Source organism: Phascolarctos cinereus, unplaced genomic scaffold (genome assembly GCF_003287225.1).
Source record: "Phascolarctos cinereus isolate Bilbo 61053 unplaced genomic scaffold, phaCin_HiC Scaffold_7;HRSCAF=346, whole genome shotgun sequence".
Classification (NCBI taxonomy): Eukaryota; Metazoa; Chordata; class Mammalia; order Diprotodontia; family Phascolarctidae; genus Phascolarctos; species Phascolarctos cinereus.
In genome coordinates, this window is record NW_027556180.1 from 162853128 (window position 1) to 162874312 (window position 21185).

Genomic DNA, 21185 nt, shown 5'->3' on the forward strand with positions numbered 1-21185 from the left:
TGTGTGGAATACTATATACAAAGCCTATGATCAAATCCAGCTTATTATGAAAATAAACTTAAGTCAGAATGAAAGTTAAACAAAGGAAGCAAGGCTACTATTTTCCACTATTCTTGACTCTGCTTTCCTGTATGTCATCATCATCATCATCATCATCATCATCATCATCATCTTCAACAAAAATAGCAATAACAATAACAAATGAAACAAAAAGAAACCTGGCTTTAGTTCTGTATTTGGGGTGGGAGGGGGGAGAAAGAAGGGAGACAGGTTTTATTTTCATACATTTATGAAGACATTCCTCACAAGAAGTATCTGTTTTATGGAGCCTTCTCATTGTCCTTTACCCCTCATTAAGCTATACAACTTTTCTACTCCTTTCCTTCAGCATTCTCTTTCTGTAACCCTGAAATGAGATAAAATGAATAAATTAGCAGCATTTGATTTCTTCCTTCTCCGCCACTTTAACATTTTTTTTTACTTCCATCCCCTTTTGCCACTAAAGACTCCTAAAAATTTCAATGCCTCTCATGACATTGAGGTAGCTTTGGGTTCCTTAGGGTCATACAATCAGAGCATGAGTTCTATCAGGTTCTGCCAAGCTGTAAAGACTTTAAGTATAAGCCCCAACTCATAAATAGACTATGTATGCCATTTGAGGAGCCCTGAGCTTGAAGAGGTTCATAGGTTTTCCCAAAGGATATTTTTTTTGGTCACAGTTTAGCCAACTAACTTATAATTTGTGATCTGTAGAATTGGAGTATAAATTATATAGATCCTTGAAATATACTCCAATCTGCTTTAATTCTTATATTCTCTCTGTCCTTCTTCTTTAAAGTTTCATTTTCGTGCTGAGGGATGACACCATATGCTTGGCTAAGGCCAGAGGAAAACATATTTGAACTTAGCCTTGCACAATTCTATGTTTCCTGCTGTTGCTTTTGTCATTGTTCTTTCTCCCCTAGGTTCTTAATGGTTTGTGCCCACACTATGCTCTCACTGATTTCCTGCCGCCCATCCACTTCATCTTTTGGCCTACCTGCTTGAACTATTTTAATTACCCTGAGGTAGCTTACTCTCCTCAATACCAAGAACCAAGCTAGCTTCTACCTATTATATGCCCAATTTACAAGGACACTTCTTCTAAACCTCAAAAAATTCAGGTAAGATAAGACAAATAAGGCATCGTTGTTATTCACAGTCCATAGATAGGGAAAATCAGGTCCTAGTAATTTAAGTGACTTGCTTAAAATGACAGAGGAAGTGCTACTGACAGTTTTTGATACCTTTGTGTGCAGATGTGACTGAATCCAAAAGCATATACAAACAATATATACTGTTGGTATGGTTGAGCAAATCATTCGATTTCTCAGAGGCACCAGGAATTTCTCTAGGATTATCAATTGCTGAGAAAGTTGTAATGCAGGGTACATGCATATATAGCCTTTACATTTGTAACCAGCACCACAAAAATGCTAATTAGACTTACATTTCTTAATATATACCATCACACCTTATTAATCAAAGAGTGACAACAGCATTCTCCTCTAAGAACAAACCAACAATCTAAGTCTTAGATGTTTCAATAAGCTTCTTTCATACAAAATTCCCTCTCTTCTAAGCTCCAGCTGTATGCCTCCCTCCAGGTTGTCATCTGGCAAGTAAGTCTCTGTCATGACAATACAGGCTGCTGGTCTCTAATATGGTGGTGCAGAAGCCAGTTCTGTCTATGCCCAAGGAATAGGCTCATGGCTGGGACATCTGGAAAGTTTTTTTATACTTTTAGCTATGAATGTTTCTAAATTATTAACCACATAATTTGATTGGTAGTTTACTACATAAATTACTGATAAATTATGGCACAAACATTTCATTTAAATCATAGGCAATGTTGACCTCATCTAGGAAGGTTTCCTGGTGAATTTTATCTCATTTTGAAGTCACTAATAAATTCCTTAACCCAAACCTGCCCTACAGTCTTATGCTTATAATTATTTTAGCATGTGTGTATGTTTATTTATTTACTTAGGTGATATTTGTTATTTCATCTCTCCAGGGAGCTCTTAGTAAGGAAATATGTAGTCGAGTACCTTTGTAGTGCCCACACCGTACTCTTACTGATCTCCTGGAGCCCATCCATTTTATCTTTTGTGTTGCCTGATTGAACTATTTAATTTACCCTGAGATATAAATTACTGATAAATTTATATATATATATATATATATATATATATATATATATATATATATAAAATTTTATATGTTTATAATATTTTTTCATTGGTGGTCTCTCTTATCAGAGGGTTCACATGTTTATCATTCATTTATGAGCACACATGTTTACAAACACACATGTTTATAACACATATTGTTTATGAATACACGCATTTATGAACATAAACATTTATTATATATAAACATATAGTTGTATATTTATATGTAAACATATTATATTTAAAACACATTGTTTATGAATACATGTTTATGAACATAAACATTTATTATATCATATCAAAACATTGCTTATCTTATTGAAAATCAACTTATAGAAAAACAACTTAAACAACTCAATGACACAATGGAGACTTGAAATAGAGTTGGTTATGTTAAATCAACAAACTTATTTTTACTATATTTATTAAGGTAATAAAAGTTGTTTTCACTACAAGGGTGCCCAACTATATAGTTAAGAGCTACCTGGAGGGGCAGCTAGGTGGTGCAGTGGATAGAGCGATAGAGCTCCAGTCCTGGAGTCAGGAAGACCTGAGTTCAAATCCGACCTCAGACACTTGACATGTACTAGCTGTGTGACCCTGGACAAGTCACTTAACCCCGATTGCCTCACCAAAAAAGAAAAAAAAATGAGCAACCTGGGGAGATGAAATAACAAATATGGTCCAAGTAAATAAATAAATACACATGGTCCAAGTAAATAAATAAATACACACATGCATAATCCAATAATTATAAGCATAAGACTGAATGGCAGATTTGGATTGAGGAATTTATTAATGAGTTCAAAATGAGGCAGAATTCATCAGGAAAGTTTCCTAGATGAGGTGAATGTTGCTCTATAATTTAAATGGAAAGGTTTGTGCTGTGAGTAAGGGAGTTATTCTAAACACTCAGCCTCTGTAAAGCTTTACAAATGGGAAGGTACAGCAGAGGAAAAGAATGATTTGGAAGTGTATACTTTATTTAGAGTACAATGGAGAACCATTGAATGAATGTAAATATGGACTGACAGTGACACAGAAATGAAAATTTGTTTTGGCATTTATGTGTAAAAATTTTTGGAGCAATGAGAATTTAGAGGCAGGGAAAACAACAATAAGAAAAAGTTATAATAATCTAAGGGAAGAAATAATACCTATTGGTTTTGTTCATTTTCTATGAACACTCTCTCTCTCTCTCTCTCTCTCTCTCTCTCTCTCTCTCTCTGTCTGTCTCTCTCTCTCTCTCTCCCATGAAGGGAAAAGAAAGGGGAAAGATAACTGGGGATATTCTTAATAATTAAATATGAACCAAAAGGGCGGTATGTTTCTACTTGGTTAATGTGATGCTTATTCAGAATTCAGTCTTACAATTAAGTAACGTTCTTTCTAAAGCAGAAAAAAACTTTATTACCTACTTTTGAACACTATGTTATCATAGCAACTTTGCCTTAGCCATAAGGCCTGGGTTCTGGCTACAGTTCTACCTATTCATAGCCTATGTTCCATTGGACTTCTTACCCTCTCTTAATGCTCTATTCTACCAATGTAAGTTTGAGGTGTATTGCAGGAGTATTGAATTGAGAGTGAGAGTACTACTGATTAAATTTTAATTCTATCAGTACATGTTAACTTTGTGCAAAACACTAACTTTGTGGTAAGAGGACATCCTGCCTTTGAAATTACTACCATCAACGAGTCACTTAAGTTTCCCTAGACCTCTGTTTATTCACATATAAAATAAGAAAGTGGAACTAAGTGGCCTTTGAGGTCCCTTCTAAGCTCCTCTTGTATTTCATCTCTAAAATGAAAATGCTGTACAAAATTATCCTTAAGGTTTTTTCTAATTATATGATTCTATTATTCAAAATTAAAGAAAGGATAATTCAGACTTGATTTCAAGAAAAAAATTCTTAACAATTAAAGCTGAATCAAATTGAAACAAGCTGCCTCAAAATGTGACGGGCTTGATTCCCAGGTAAAGTAGGCAACAAAATGGTAGACTAGACATTTTTTTCAGACGTCTGTGACTCCTCAGACCTCTCCAAAACAGATACTATGTGCCAAAGACAAAGCTATCTACAAGCCCTAGGAGACTAAAAATCCAAAAAAAGGTTAAAAAAACACTAAAAAGAAAAAATAGGAGGAAAGAGATATATTACCAGGTAGAAGTAAAAGAGAAAAAAGGAACTAATAAGCAAAATCCAAAAGTGAAAAGTGTAATGTACAATAGGAAATCATGGGTGAGTGAAAGAGAACAAGTGAACACAGGGCCACCTTGAAAAAAGATTAAAGTAAAATAACTGAAGGAACATAATACTGCATTTCTAGGAGAAGAGGGAAAATTTTTAACTTGAAAAATAAAACGAGTTTAGAGACAGATGGAAGAAAATATAAACCTAACTCATAACTTTAAGTGCAAAGGGAATGAACAAATAAAATGAAAAAGTGACATTAACTAAGAAGACAAAATTCTATGCTCTGTTGCTTCAAGAAACATGTTTAAAAACAAATACATATGCACAATAAAAGTGATGGGGTGGGGTAAAATGTGAAATTCAATAAATGAATCTAAAACAACAGGAGTTGCCGTAATGCTATCAAACAAAACAAAAACAAACATTCAAAAAATAAAAAGGGGCAAATAAGGAAACTACATCATGCTGAAAGGAACCGCAGACCACAAATATAAGTATTGAACACAGAGAGTCCACATGTCTTAGCATCCAAATTCATAAAGAAGATATTATCTGAGTTTCAAGGAGACAAGGAGATTGGATATCCAATCTCCCCATTATCATATGATGCAGTAGAGGAAATCCAGACAAGAGAAAGGAATAAAAGGAACAAAGATAAGTAAAGTAGCGATAAAATTACCTATTTGCTGATGATATGATACTTTGATTAGAAAACCACAAGAAATCAACAAAGATGCTGATTGAGACACTTCAGCAAAATAGGCTCCAAATAAATTGTCAAAAGGACAGTTTCAAGGAGATTATCAAGGAGACAGTAACAAAATATTGACAGGAGACTTCAATATCCCTCTATCAGTTTCATATGCCTAACAGAAATATAAACAAAAGGGAAAACTGAACAAATTTATGGAAAAAAAAGTAGAGTTAAAAGACTTATGATATCTTCTAAATGGGAAAACAAAATAAGGTATACATTTCTCTGCATCACATGGAACTTTCATAAAAATTAACTGTGTACTAGGACACAGAGATATTGTAAACAATTTTTTTAAAGGCAGACATAGTTAATACATTCTTTATAGACCATGTTGCAATAAGAATAGAAATTGACTCAGGGATCAGAAACAAAAGATACAGATTCAAGTGGAGACTTGACAATGAAATCTTAAAAAATAAGGGAGTAAAGGAACAAATCATAGAAGCAACTAATAACAATGTAAAGGAAAATGATAATGATGAAACAACATAGCGCATTTTCTGAAATGAAGCTAAATCAGTCCTCAGAGGGGAAATCATATGCTTAGAATCATATAGAAAAAGAAAAGATTGGTGAACTGAATATCAATTTTTAAAAATTAAAAAACCCAACAAATATGCTTTAAAATAAGCAGAAAATGGATATATTAAAAGGCAGAGGGGAAGTAGATATATTGGAAACAAAAAAATTGAAATGATAAATGTAAATAAGAGCAGGATCTTTGAAAAAACTAATAAAATTCACAAACTCCATGCTAATAGTATTTTTTTTTTAGGCAATTGGGGTTAAGTGACTTGCCCAGGGTAACACAGCTAGTAAGTGTCAAGTGCTTGGTCTGAGGCAGGATTTGAACTCAGGTCCTCCTCACTTCAAGGCCCATGCTCTATCCACTGTGCCACTTATCTGCCCCAAGGAAGAATTTTTTTTTTTGGTGAGGTAATTGGGCTTAAATGACTTGCTCAGGATCACACAGCTAGTAAGTGTCAAGTATCTGAGGCTGGATTTGAACTCAGGTCCTCCTGGCTCAAAGATGGGAGCTCTATCCACTGCACCACCTAGCTGCCCCTTTTTTAAAATTTTATTTTTAAATTTTTTTTTAAATTTTTAGGCAATTGGGGTTAAGTGACTTGCCCAGGGTCACACAGCTAATAAGTGCCAAGTGTTTGGTCTGAGGCAGGATTTGAATGCAGGTCCTCCTCACTTCAAGGCCCGTGCTCTATCCACTGCACCATCTAGCTGCCCTTCATGCTAATAGTATTAAAAAAAGAAGAGAGCAGGAAATCAAGTCAATAAAATATAAGTGAACAAGGTAAAAATCACAACAAACCCAAAACAAATTAAAAAGATTAATTACAATATATTATGCATAGTTCTATGCTAACAAAACTGACAACACAAAAGAAATAGAGAAATACCATTAAAAATATAAAATACTGAAACTATCAGAAGACTGGTTAGAGAACTCAAAAAAGCCTAATCTTTAAAAAAAAAAAAAGAAATAGATATAAGTACAAAGGGACTTCCAATGGGGGGACAAAAAATTCCTGGACTTGACTTACCAAAACTTGAAAAAGAAATAACTCTACCAAAATACTTTTGTGAGACAAATATGATCATATATTTGAAAAGAATAGCAAGTTGTGCATAGTAGATTTGCAGTTTCAAGTACATTTTTTATCGTACCATGTTATGGAAATGCTTGTTTTATTCCATAAATTAAAAAGAAAAGAAAAACGCAGGAAAAAAGAAAAGCAATAAATAAGGAGCAACTTAAATAGCTGGAGGAATATTCATTGTGCACAGCTAGGCTATACCAATACAACAAAAAGACAATACTAGCAAAATTAACTTTTACTTTTAATGCTATAGCAACAAGATTTCAAAGGGGTACTTTATGGAACTTGATGAAATAATACCAAAATTCATTCAGCAAAGCTGGTGGGTTAGTCTTTGACGCTATTCTTCAAACAGAAGTCAGATGATTATTTCTTAGGGATCTCATACTAGTGGTTATGAATTGAACTAGATGGCTATTGGTGTCCTTTCCAATGCTCAAAGCTTTTCATTAAATATAGGCTATTTCCAAATATCAAATCTGCCCCTTGAAGGATAATTTTTTTTCTAGTGACATTGCAAAAATATTTTAGTAAGAGTAGCCTTGTTGAAATTATCATATAGCCTCTCGAAGTGACAACTTTGAAGGAGAACAAAACTCATTTGAATGGTTAAAGGTTTGTTTTAAAAAAAAATCATATTACTTTATAGGCCTACCTTGTGGACTTCATGTGGATTACATATTTCTAAAGAATTAGAATTATATGAAATATGAAATGATAGTTACTAAATATAAGTTAGTCTTTCTTTGATTATTGAAAAAGTATTGCAGCATTTTGCTGGTTATGGCTTCTAGGTCATTATCTTCATTGTCGTTATGCAAAAAAAATCTGATTGAGCTTTGTTTGATTCAACTCTGAATAGAAAGGAGTCTACTATATTCAAAAGTATTGATTTCTCAAAGAAGAAATGTGATTCCATGAAGATCATACATCAGGCAGCTTCCTTGGATTTTCTATATGTTGTCATCAGACTTCGTTGTCAGTATTTCAGTATAATGACTAGATAAAGGGCATTGATTCATTCATAGCCCACGTTTCCAGCTTTGTTTAGCCACAGCTGCAATTTCAATGTTCACCCTGAGCCCATCTGTAAAGGTTGGTGCACAGTGACCTTGGCCAGAACAAAGCCTGTTTCAGGGAGTCCAGATACAGCATGGAAGGTGCAAACTGGGAAGACAGATGGTAGGGTCAGTGATGAGGAACTTGTTTGCTGTCACTGAGGAAGATGATTCCTCTTGCCAGCAGTTTTCTTAGAGGCATGGTAAATTAGGCCAAAGAGGGCATTTCAATGACAGAAAAGTTGAATGCTGTATGTAGGGGTAATTTCAGTTTGACATTATTATATATTATTCTGAATTGAATTGAGAGCCAAGATTACTCTGGACCATGCGGTTGCTGACACATGAAAAATGTCCCATAGTCAACTTGGAAGTCATGGAACCTTACTCACAGGATTCAATTAGTGATAATGAATCTGGGATTCAATGATATGAAGTCTATATTTGATTATCAGTTTCTCTAATGAAAACTTAATTCTGTCCAGTTACTGTTATGAGTAAGTTAAGAGCATTTATTGGTACAAAGATCATGTCCCAGTAGATACAAACTCCATGTTGTTGTTTTTTTTCTGGACTACATTCCCCACAAGGCTTAGAGACAGAGAGAGGTGCTGAAACCAAAGTAATGTTTCCTTAAACATTTGCATTTGCATTCATTCTGAAATTATCCCTTTGTCTCTCTAACTCAGCCAGAAGAGAAATAGTTCAGTCATACACTAAAGTTTGGAAACCTTGCTATAATTCTTAGAGTGTGCTGAATCTCTGCTCCAGAACAATGAAGTAAGGAGTATAACAGTGTGATTTTTTTTGGAAGGAAGCCTGCAGTCAGGGCAAAAGTCTCCTACCACTGTTTCCAACAGGACACATAGCATGGTCTAGGCCAATGGTCTTCCAACATCTTTGAATGAATGTTGTCAATTTAAAAAATATATATATATAGCACATAGACCCAACATATGTTGCTTACTTATTTATAAATTACATAATTTACTGTTCTCTCAATGTTTTGTTAGAAATTTTAAACAAAAATTGAAAATTAAAAAAAAACAGAAAAAGATGAATGGGTGAATGAATTAATGAAAAGACATTTAGTAAGTACTCTTTAGGTGCCAAGTACTATACTAGAGCTGCAGATACAAATGCAAATGTGAAGATATTACTGACATTATAAGAGCTCGCCTTCTATTATAGGAGACACTACACATAGTAGAGTAATGTCCAGAGAAGGTCACATTGGTCACAAAGTATCAGGGATCCTGAGATCTACAAAGAAGTAGATTGAAACACTGCATCCGGGAACAATGGCTGAGTTGATTTAATCATATTGTGTGATTTCAAACTAGAGGTGTGCTGACAAAGGACAATGGGTAAGGCAGTTGGTGTGGCTCTGAATAAGATGATTAGAGAATATAGGGAGTCTTCCTGAAACATAGATCCTGAAGAAGAATTCACCAATCAGAATAATGCAACCCAGAACATGGTCTTTGGTATGCAGTCAGCAACAACAAAAACAAAAATTGCTGTATTATTGAAAATAAAATATGCTTGGCTGGAACAGATAATAACTCACATTATACAGTCTTACAGTTTTAAAGTTTACAAAACACAATTTCTTTACTCAACCTTTTGAAATAGGTATTATGAGTTTTACTATTTCCATTTTACAGATAAGGAAACTGAGCTTCAGATAATTTAAGTGACTTGCCTAAGGTCACAAAGCTAGTAAATGGTTGATCTGAGCCTTGAATCTGGAACTTCTGATTGCCAACTGTGTTGTAGTATGGCAATCATTAGAACATGTGGTTTGTCCAGGATGAATATTACAATTCAGCATTTTTTTTTTTAGTGAAATGCACTATTGGAGAAAGAGTAGGAAAACATGGAAGTTTGTAATTGTGCAATAAAGATAATTTTCTCCTTTCTAACTTCTTATGTCCTTGGTGTAAAATTGGAATTTGACTAACAACATCTGAAACTTAGTCATTGGTTTCATGCAGATGAGCTGTCAGCTGGGACTGCTCCAGTGCTCTAAAACCTGCACTAATACGATTTGTGTAGTTACCTAAGCCCAAGGTAGTGATGTTCTGAGCCTCTCCAGTTTTACAGCTTGCTTTCAGTGATTATATTTGCTACAATGCTTTAGAGCAAGAGGGAGGTAAAAGAAATGATACAGTGAAAGGGAAGGTTATTCCCTGTTTGTCCAAATGTCTTGGAAATAGAGTTTCCCTCAGCTCTTCCCCAACATACCATTTGTGCCAGCAATCACACAGTTTTACAAAGCAACAAAGCCCTCCAGCATTTATTGGATTGAGAGACTAACTACATATCACTTTTTTTTTTATGTTAGACAGGGCATGCTGGATAAGTAGTATCACTCCTGTGCACTCTATTGAAATCTCATAGCCATGAACATGACTTGTTTTAAGAAAGCCACACTCTTTTAGTCTAATGAACAGTAATGAAGGAGGTGAAACTTTTGCCAAAACATTCATGAATTGTCTGCCTCCTTCAGGTCTGCTGGATAGTCACAGTGGTGTTGGCTAGAGAGATGGACACGTGGTCAAGAAGACATAGGTTTGAATGCTGACTTTTATTATCTGTTTTATATCAGATGAGTTGTTTTAACTCCTCTGAGCCTTAGTTTTCTCATCTATAAAATAGGAATAAAGATACCTAGCACCTACCTCCCACAGTTGTTTTATGGCTTGAATGAGATGGTTGTAAAGGACTTCACAAAATTTAAAATGCTATCCAAATGCCAGTTTGTTTGAATAAATGTCCTTTGCACTTTCTTTCTCTAATATTTGTGCAAATTCAAAGAGTTTGTCTCCTGATATATAGTTTTTTAAAAAAGATACTTCTAAGCTAAATGAATACTTTAACATCCATCTAAAGATTTCTATCCTTTAAAAAATTTCAAAATGGTAATGAAGGGCTTGGAAATAACACCCATGTGAATTACATTAGTTAAAGCCCAATAAGAAATTGCATTTGGAACAAAACTATATAAAGATAGAGAAAATATGTTCCAAATGCAAATGAAGGCATATTTACTATTCATTCATTCTGGAATAATGTGATGTTGACAACAACAAAACATGAATGTTTTAATTCTTTTTCTTGTTTGTAAAGGCACAGCAATTCTCTCTCCTGAAATTTCAATGCTACATCTGTTGATCTTTGTTCTAAAAGTAGATTGAATGAGTTAAGAAACAGCAGTTCACTCCTGTTGGGGGAAAAAAAAGTCCTATTTTAAAGCGTCTCTCACTCACACCCTGAGGGGAAAAAAAAGAAACTATGTTCAGAAAAATATGCTTAGATGTATTTGAAATAACATACTAAGATTTCAGAAGGTACAGGATTTAGTATTCCTTCAATTTATTCATCTAAATCATGTAGTTTCCTAAACTTAGCCAAGTACCATATAGAATCTGGGAAATATTTCACGTTGAACTGGGTATTTCCTTATGCAAAGGGTATTTTATGCACTTGGACTTCCAAATCAGGCTTGATAAACATTTAGGACTACACCAGAAAAAAAAAACTATAGTTCCCTTTCAATGACGTTATAGCTCTTAAAAATCTGTTTAATAAATTTGCCAATTAAATAAGCCTTTTGTTACTCAAATGGAAAATGTGACAGCCCTCTTCTGATCCTAATTCAACATTCTTAGTTACTAGTATCCTCTCATCTTTACTTAGCTATAGAAATGTGCAAATGTTATACTACTGCCACCCCAATAGAGTATAAACTCATTGAAGAGAGTTTTTAATTTGGTTTTGTAGGTACACAATTTTGTTGTTGTTATTGAATTTAATTTAATTTAAAACTTTAGGTCTCCCCCACACCATAGAATTAAATGGAGTTTAAGGATGATAAACACAAAGATGTGAAGTAACAGCTGGGAACACCATCACAACCTGTCCATGTTCCCTAAACTACTTCCAAAGAATTGCAAAGCTTTCTTTTTGCTTAATTACAAAAGAGACAGAGTGGGCACCTAAAACAATGTGGCTACAGGGGTGATTCAAACTTTAACCTGTCCCCTAGTGCCTCCCTCAAAGACAAACATAGTCCCAACCTAGATCCTAGCTGGCCAGAATTTCTAATCATTCACTCTTGAGAGACCAAAGCACTGATCCCAGAAGTCCATTGCTAAAACATACATCACATTAGTTAGGTGAGGAAGATCACTTCAGACCACCTCTTCTCTATATAATCAGAAAAGCAGAATACTAAAAGGGAACAGCTAAATCTTGAGGATATATAATAAATAAATGATTATGCTGAAAAATAATTCATCTCTAGGTTGCACTTGTCAAGTCCTGAAATAAAGCAAAGCCATGAGTTGAGGAATAAAGTGTCCCTATTTGAGATAACAAGATAGCAAACCTGCCACCATAGGTGATGTCCAGTGGATTTCCCGTGGATTTCCCAACTCTAAGACCCAGGCAAAAGCTTCTTATACCTTTAGTAGGAGAGGGGGAGGAGGCAGTAACGGGTAGCAACACCTGGTCATAAGATCCCAGAGGCTGTTGGCAATCTGGGCAAGGAGAGTCACTTCAATCTGGTTGTTTTGCCCTTCATGCTGTGAATCCCAATGGAAAGGGTCAAGGACACTAGAAGGTGAGATCCAGCTAGAGCTGGGCTCCTCCACAAGGCAAAATCCTTAGGTGGGGGGACATAGGGTATAATTCAGCTCAACCTAATCAAGAGTAAATCTCTCTCTCTTTTTCTTCTTCTTTTTTTTTTGGGGGGCTAGTCAATAGGTTAAGTGACTTGCCCAGGGTCATACAGATAGTTAAGTGTCAAGTGTCTGAGGCCAGATTTGAACTCAGGTCCTTCTGACTCCAGGGCCAGTGCTCTATCCACTACACCACCTAGCTGCCGCTGGGGTAAATATCTTAAGAGGACTGTAACAACATAACTGAAATTCTGAAATTATAAGAATCATTTAAGGGAGTGACAGTCCATATTACATTTGATATTAACAATTTATGTTATTATATGAACAATTATATCAATAATTTTCTGTCACATTACTGACAGTAGTCTTTAGTCTTTTTCCACAATGCCCCAAGAAAACTATTCACTGTAGAAGCTCATTCTACCCCTGGACTTCACACATTGGAAATATCCCCTGGCCCTGTGGACCACTGCCTTTGATTAGCTGGTTTCCCCATTTTAAGAAGACAGGCCCAAACTATCCCTTTCTTCAGTCCTCTCCAGGTTGCCCTCCTGAAACTTTCAAGTTTTCTTTTAAATGCCCCTGAGCCAGGTGTCTTCATTTCTTCTCCCTCTTCTCCACGTTCAGCTTCCCCATTAACGAGTAAGCTGTTTGAGGGCAGTAATTGTCTGTCTTTGAGCATGTATTTGTCTTCTCAGCACTTAGCACAATGCCTGGCACATAATAAGTGATTAATAAATTTTTGTTGACTCAAAGAAATAAAAGGGGAGCTATCTAAAGAGACTGAAGGATTTACACAGGGAACTTATCAACAAGCCAAAAATTTTAAGACATTACAAAACAATGAAAGCTAGGATGGGTAGCAGGACAAATACAAGACTGGCATAGCAGTAAGAGTAATGGGAAAAATCTTCAAATTTAGAATGACCTCAGGTTAACAATAAAAAGAGATAGTTAACCTAAGTTGGGAGCAAGAGGTAAACCAAGGAAAGTATAGTAGCACTGCTCAAAATGTATGGAATGAAATGAAGAAGGCATATCTAGGCAGCAGCCTCTGTGAAATTGCCCTAGAGTATTTAGTGGACTGTAATCTCAACATATGTCAATGTTCTAATATGGCAGGCACATATATGTATGTATATTTGTGTGTATATGTATATGTAGTATGTATTTGTGTTTATATATATATATACATACATATATATATATGTATATATATATGTATATATATATATATATAGACACATACATATATATATCTTCAAGCTTAGCTTGAATTAAGAGAAGTACATTATCTAGGATAAATGAGATTGTAATTCCATTGAACTCTGCTCTAGAGCACAAGTTGAATATAGTTCACTTCTGGGTAAAATCTTTTAGAAGCAAAACTGACAAACTGGATTGTGTCCAAAGTGGGGGGGCTGTGACAAGGATAATGAAAGAATTAGAAACTATGTCAGATGAGGATCAGATGAATAAATGGAGTGTTTAACCTAGAAAAGAAAAAAAAATTAAATACTATTGCTTTTTTAAAAAATATTTTTAATGGACTGTCATGTGAAAGAAGGATTACATTTTATTTTCTTGGTCCCAATGGAAAATCAAAGAATAATCAGGAAAGTTATAAGAGAGCAGATTTTGGATTGACATAAGGAAAAACTTCCACTCAATTAGAACTGTCCAAAACTAGAATGGGGTCAGGATCTGTTCAAGTAGAAGCTAGATTAACATTAGTCAATGTGTTTTTTAGAAGTTCTTATTCTGATATGGCTTAGGCAAGGGGTGGGGAATCTGTGGCCTCAAGGCCACATGTGGCCCTTCAAGCCCTCAAGTGTAGCCCTTTGACTGAATCCAAACTTCACAAAACAAAACCCTTCTGTAAAACTTGGACGGTGAAACGGTCACACCCAAGGACCTAGAAGGACACATGTGGCCTTGAGGCCACAGGTTCCCCACTTCTGGCTTAGGCTGTATATATTCTGAGTCATCTTTCTATTTCTAGGATGCTTTTATCCTTGTAGCTAATCAAAATCTCTCCATTTTACAGATCAAAAAAATAAAACCCAGTGGGACAGTTCCTGACTTAAGTTTGCTTAGCACTTTATTGGCAGATACGTGACTTAATTCATTTCAACTTGTTTTAATGGAAAATTAGAAGAGCTGCCCTCATCTCCTATACTCTGAGCCTCTTCTAATGAGACATGCTTTTTCTTAGCCTTGAAGGCTTTCCATTTTGAAATGGCGCAGCAATTCTTCATTGGACCTATAAACTTATGCTTGATATAATAAAGTAGTCTCCTTATTGGTCCCTTGGTCTCCATGATGGTGGTAGGGGCTGCATCAAAGAGAAATAACAACTGAACGGAAAGAGTAGACTTTAAAAGGAGAGCCAACTTCTGCAATGACTTTTTTCTTCCCCTCTTTTGAGCATGTTGGAACTCTGAGATCTCCCTTAAATTTCTCTGGTGGGATGGGGGAGCCAGAAAGTATAGTGACTATACTTATACATAGCATTTGGAACACTTGCTGGTCTAGGTGAACCTAAGATTGGATATCAAGACCCTAGAAGCTTTTTCTCTTTTCTGTCTTTTTTTCCTTGACCATAGATGACTGAATAGCTGTTCTAAAATGAATTCTACCCTTGGTACCAACTCCCATGAACTGAAGAGTTTGGAACTCTTAGATCTGTGTACTTCTACCTATCAGGAGGTAACCTATGAAACCACTTTTCAGAGGAGAAAATGACCACTATCAGGAGCATGAACTAAAAGTATGCCCTGGCTTGCCTGATGGTATGGACCTTGAGTAAGTTATTCAGAAAGTACATAGCCAAGGTACAAGCGAAATGCCTATTCAGCAGTCCTACCTATTTCATATTCACATTCATATTTCATATACATGTATCAGATTTTAGGAATATGTTAGCTGTGAAAGATTGCTATGTCATGTTTTAAGTTTTAGTCAATGGGTACTTATGAGTCTTTTGTTTATTTTAATAATTTCTTCTCTTATGGGGATACATACCTGTCCTATACTACTATAGCTGCTACTCAGTACCTTGAGTAACTTTCTAGAAAGAAACCTGTTAATTCCTTACAGGGAGAACCTAGGCACAGCCATTTCTCAGTTTTGTTTGGGAGACCGTCTCCAGAGTTCTACTGGGTGGGAGCATAACGAGCCAGAGAATGCAAAAAGACTCTATTCCCCCTACTTTGAGACTAAGCCCCACTTACAGCTGAATCCTGTCCATATAACCCTAGAGTTGGGACTCTTGGATGGGAAGAAGACTGCCCACACCTTGACCCGTTACATCATTTTTACTGTATTTAAGGGAGCATCTGAGTATAATTCTAGCCTGGTAACCCCTTTTTCTGAGAAGGGAAGATTGGCCAAGTGTCTGGCCTCAACCTCCTGCTTCCTCTCCTGGAGGGAATAAAAGCCTCCCTTGGAGAAGAGTAGGAGAAGAATCTAGAGATGTCTATTCTGACTCCCTTCAATGCATATAACATTACTCCCATGCTACATATGCGAGAGAGCTCTTGCAACATGTGGGATCATACTATACATGAGCACTCACTACACATTTCTTTGGTGACTAGGAAAATGGTGTTTCCCTCTATAGAAATAGAGAATTTTGGAGAAGGGAGTGATTATTTTTTGGAGAAAGATGATGGGTTCAATTTGGACATATCACAAAGGCACTCCTTACTACAAATCCTGGCATGGTGAAAACAACATTATTGTAAAGTATATTTATGGTCATATGCTGTGGTCTATAAAGAGATAAATCAGGAAAACCATGCATATGGCCCTAATGACTCTCGTCGTTTCAATTGCCTTTTTATTGCTGACAGGCATCAAGGCTCTTAGAACCCTTACCTAGGTATTACCAATCTTTATAATTTGCTGTCTTCTTCCAGTTGTTAGACTTTCTGACCTTTCTACCTGCCTCCCAAATAACTACTCAGTGCTCCCACTATTCATAGGATCATAAATTTAGAGCCAGAAAAGAATTTAGAGTTCATTTCATCCAATTCCCTTATTTTCCAAGTAAGGAAATTTATATACATAAATATTTGAGGTTGTATTTGAACTCAAGTCTTTCTGACTCTCAGTCTCAACCCCATTCTCCTCCCCCTGCCCCAATGATATGATTGATATTCAGGAAATGATCAACCTAGAAGCCATTGTTTTCCCAGGAAATTCTAATCTTTGATCTAGTTTTTGAGTATCACTCTCATATGTAGTAATTGGCATTACCCAAACTATGAAACTGGTTTACCATCTAACCATGGATGATTTTTTTTTGTAATATATACATCAATACACTCACAAATTTAAAGGCCTCATTAAAGCCCAGTATAAAGAATATTCTCTATACTATTCCTATCGGTAATGTACATCCTACCCTGTGGGAAAATTAATGTGGGGGTTTAATATAGCAATTTACCCAGTTTGTATCCTGTGAGAATTATCTGGGGACCTGTTTCACTTATGTAACTATGCAAAAACAGGACCCAGAGGATTTGAATTAGTTCCAAATAAAATTCCTCTAGGATATTAATCCTCTGCTCCATTATGCTGAGCCCAAGCAGCACAGTGATCAGATAAGAGTGAAAGAAGCAGCTATGTAGCCGTCAACCACAGTGCCTTCGCCCACATTTGAAGGCATATACTGGAGCTCTACCTTCTAAATTACTTCCTAGGAGCACAGGATGATCACTGAGCTTAGCAAGCTTGTATCTTACTCCTTGCATAGCCTTCCAAAAAATGACACAGACACATAATTGTGACACTCATATTGCCACCCCCACATGCTTTCCAATTCTTTTTCTCTACCTCTGTCTTTCTCTGTCTCTTATCTCTCTTTCTCTGTTTCTTTCTCTCTGTCTCTGTGTCTGTCACTCTGTCTCTGTTTCTGTCTCTATCTCTGTCTCTTCCTCTCTCTCTGTCTCTCTCTCTCTGTCTCTCTCTCTCTCTCCCCAAAATTTGGCAAATATTTTATCAATGAGAATTAGGAGCTTCAGTTTCAGTCCATGCCCACAGAAAACAAATTCCCATATACTCATTAAATATCCACTCCTACTACATGCCACAAAGCGCAGAGATAAAAATGGCTTAATTTCTCTTGCCTTCATTAAGCTTTACATTTTACTTGTGAAAATCAAACAAAACTCTAAATCATATTTTCTTAAATGAAGCAGTATTTATGGGAAAAGTTTTGTTTTGACTAAGCCAAGAAAGACAGTGCATCAAGTCGGATTGGCCCCAAACAAAATGCCAACTAGGCCAAATTTGTCTTTAGCATCCCCAGTACATTTCCCTGTCCCCTCCCCTCTCTCAGTATTCCATTGACACAGGCCTGTTACTAATAGGATTCCAAGATCATAGATGAAGAACTAGCCATCTAGTCCAGAGCTTCTTAAACCTTTTTTTTTCCGCTTGTGACCCCTTCAGTGCTTCTTAAATTGTGAGTCACTACCCCATACTATCCAAATTTTACCAAAGAGGAACTGAGGCAGAGAGAATTTCAGTGACTTAACCAAGGCTATGGAGGTAGTAGGTATCAGAGGCATCAGGTCCTCTGATTCCAAAGCCAGTGTTTTTGATGTACTGTAATGCCTCTACTCCTTCCAGGTAATTTTCTTACATTTTAAAGGGTTCATCTGAAGGTAAAATGCCTTAACCCAAAGGAATTATGATAATGATGGGAATTTCAGGGGTTGTGGCTAATATTACAGGGCAACCTTTTGGGGTCCCATTAAATGACAGGAGATGGGTGTTCCACTAGTTTTCTTCCACTAATTGGGATGCCTTTAATATTTAGCAAATGTTGAGAAGAAATCTTGAAAAAAAAATTCTTGAATCAATAAAGCTATATCTATTCTAGCTTAATTACCTGTGGAAAATAGGACTTGTTCTGCAATGGTACAAAAGACTTAGGGAAATTTAAAGGCTTCATTTTAATACTATTGAAACAGCTTTAAAAAACAAAACAAAACAAAAACCTTGTGAGTCATCAGATATAGTGTTTCTGAATACCACTGATAAACTGAGTACAGTGTCCTAGATTACTTTCATTTCTTAAAGTTAGAAGGAGATAAGAATAGCATGGTTGTTTTCCTACTGGAAAGGATCTGAGTACCGAGCTAGGCCTACACCTCATTTTTTTTTACAGATGAGGAAACTGAGGCTCACGGATGTTAAATGACTTGCTCAAAATGACACATGTAGCATATATGAGGGGTAAAATTTGAACTCAGATCCTCTGACTTCAGAGCCAATTCTCTTTGCTCAGTCAGTCACTATAATTAGAATACATACCACACAAGGCACAGAGAATATTTAAGTAAAAACAAAAACAAAACAAAACAAAAACCAGTTCTATTGGCCAAATGTAGTCTAATTGAAAAGATAAGAAAAAAACATAATGAAATAGCATTTGGGTATGCCATTTGTCGATGAACAAATAACTGATTATGACCAAAGATAATTTTTCTTTTGTATTGTTGTTCATGAAGTGTGACCTGTAGACATGCATAATACCATTTGCCATTTCTCCGACTTTCTGATAAAGCTCTTTAAAACATAAATGCCCAATTTGCTGCTCTTTGCATTACCATATATCATGAAATGCACAGGGATAGAGGTATATGTGTGTATGTATGTATGTATGAATGTATGTATGTATGTATGTATGTATGTATTCAGTTTCCTTATTTGTAAAAAAGAAAAAAAATGAGGAGTAGGACTACCTGGGTACTCAAGTCCTTCTCAGCAAGAAAATTATGTTATACACATATATGTGCGTGTATATATACGTGTGTGTTGTGTGTGTGTGTGTGTGTGTGTGTGTGTGTGTGTAGTTTTACCATAGTGACTAGGGAGCATCAGAGAACAGCTGGAGTGGGTTTAGAGACAAATGAAATTTATAAGGACAAAAGTGGACAGATTTATATTTTAAATAGAGAAAAAAGAATTAGGGTATGGGGCTAGTGATGAATTATGGAGATTAGCAAAGCAAGTTCCTCCATTTTCATTTTCTTTATTTCTGGAAGAATCCCAGGGAGAATTTGGAGCAGAGATATAGCCAGCAACTAAAAATCATATTAACATGAATTTACATAGACAATCTCCAAAATCAAGTTTTAAATTGGCATGGAAAAAGAATCTAAAAATATTTACCTGAATCTAAGGAAAAGCAAGATGAAGAGAAAAACTGAGGAAGTAAACAGTCAAAAGGTAGCTATGGGTAGAAATAATACTACACAGTTATTTTTGGAAACAAAGTTTCATGGGGTGAAAAAGACCTGGACAGTTACAGTGCCTATTTTAATGAGAAGACTAGGACAACAAGTGCTAATCAAGTACAAATGACTGAAACATTATTCATAAACTATGGATGCTCACCTAAATGAATAGAAATGAGAACACAAATACACATACATGAAAACATACAGCATTCATTATGGCTGTATGCATCTATATGTAGGAGTGCTAAGGGTGTCCTAGATGGATTGATAGGAGCAGAGCCAGGCGGGATTAGTCAGGGAAGGCAACATTTTGGATGGAATAAGCTATATAAATTGGGAAAGGGAAGGAAACAGAAAAAAGTCATATGGAAGGGATGGCCTGTGAGACAGCTCAGAGCCGGAAGCAGGTTAAATGCCTGGGGAATAATGAATAGATTTGCTTTGATTAAAAAAGGTATGGGAGGTGGGGAGTTGTAACAAGAGGCAAAGCTCAGTGTGGCATTGGGGTAGGGTAGATTGGAGACATAAGCACTTTTTAAGTGAACAGTTGCACTTTGTGTGTGAAGCTTGGTTTGAAATGATCAATGGCTCAGCCACCAAACAATGAGTCACTGATCACATTGAATTGCTTCCTTCCTTCTTAATGTGCAATCCCATCAATCTGCCCTTTTTTTCTTCCTCTAGGGCCTAGCTAGACTGAATCAGCATCCTGGAATCCCCACCCTCATTCCAAGAGATGGCATCTTGCTATCCTTTTTACATGAACTTAGATAATTTTCTAGACTAGCTTAAAATTTATCTTTAGAACTTTATTGTATAAATTCATGTTCTTACTTGTTAACTATCGTTTTTAAAGTTAAATTCCAAACAGTCACATTTTTCAATGAAAGAGCCCATCATATGATGTCCAACCTTCACTTACCTAGAAGTCAAAAGACCTGACTAAATCACATACTATCTATTCAATCTTAGGCATATCATCTCACATATCCTCATTCAACTTTCTTCATCTAAGGAGGTGGGCATATGTTATCATTTAGGCCCCTTCCACCTCACGAAAGGATATGATTTTTAGATGGATTGAAACTAGACTTCTAAGAATGAATAGCTACACTCATAGGTGAAGGATCAATTAATTCCATTCCCTCTCCCCCTCTCAGGATCTACTCACTATAGTTAATGGAGAAAGATAACACACAAAAGGGAGTTGAAAAGCCAGGTGAGGGTGTCCATAAAGGTATTTGGTGCAGAGGCATGATTCTTTGAAGAGCAGAAAGTCAGGAACAGGGGTGGAAGGAGAATGAAAGGTTGGCCTGGGCCCTTACACACACACACACACACACACACACACACACCACACACACACACACACAAAAAGAGGTTCTAAGATGAGTTCATCAAT

The 21185-nt window shown here is 35.9% G+C and overlaps 1 long non-coding RNA gene across 1 annotated transcript in view; it reads right to left on the reverse strand.

Annotated features, from left to right (window-relative positions):
* Positions 1-223: 223 nt before the first annotated feature.
* Positions 224-21185, reverse strand: part of LOC110196694 (uncharacterized) — a 33549-nt gene continuing 12587 nt past the window's right edge. The window contains exon 4 of the long non-coding RNA XR_002321284.1: positions 224-406. This is a non-coding gene — a long non-coding RNA (uncharacterized LOC110196694). The remainder of the gene's footprint in view (positions 407-21185) is intronic.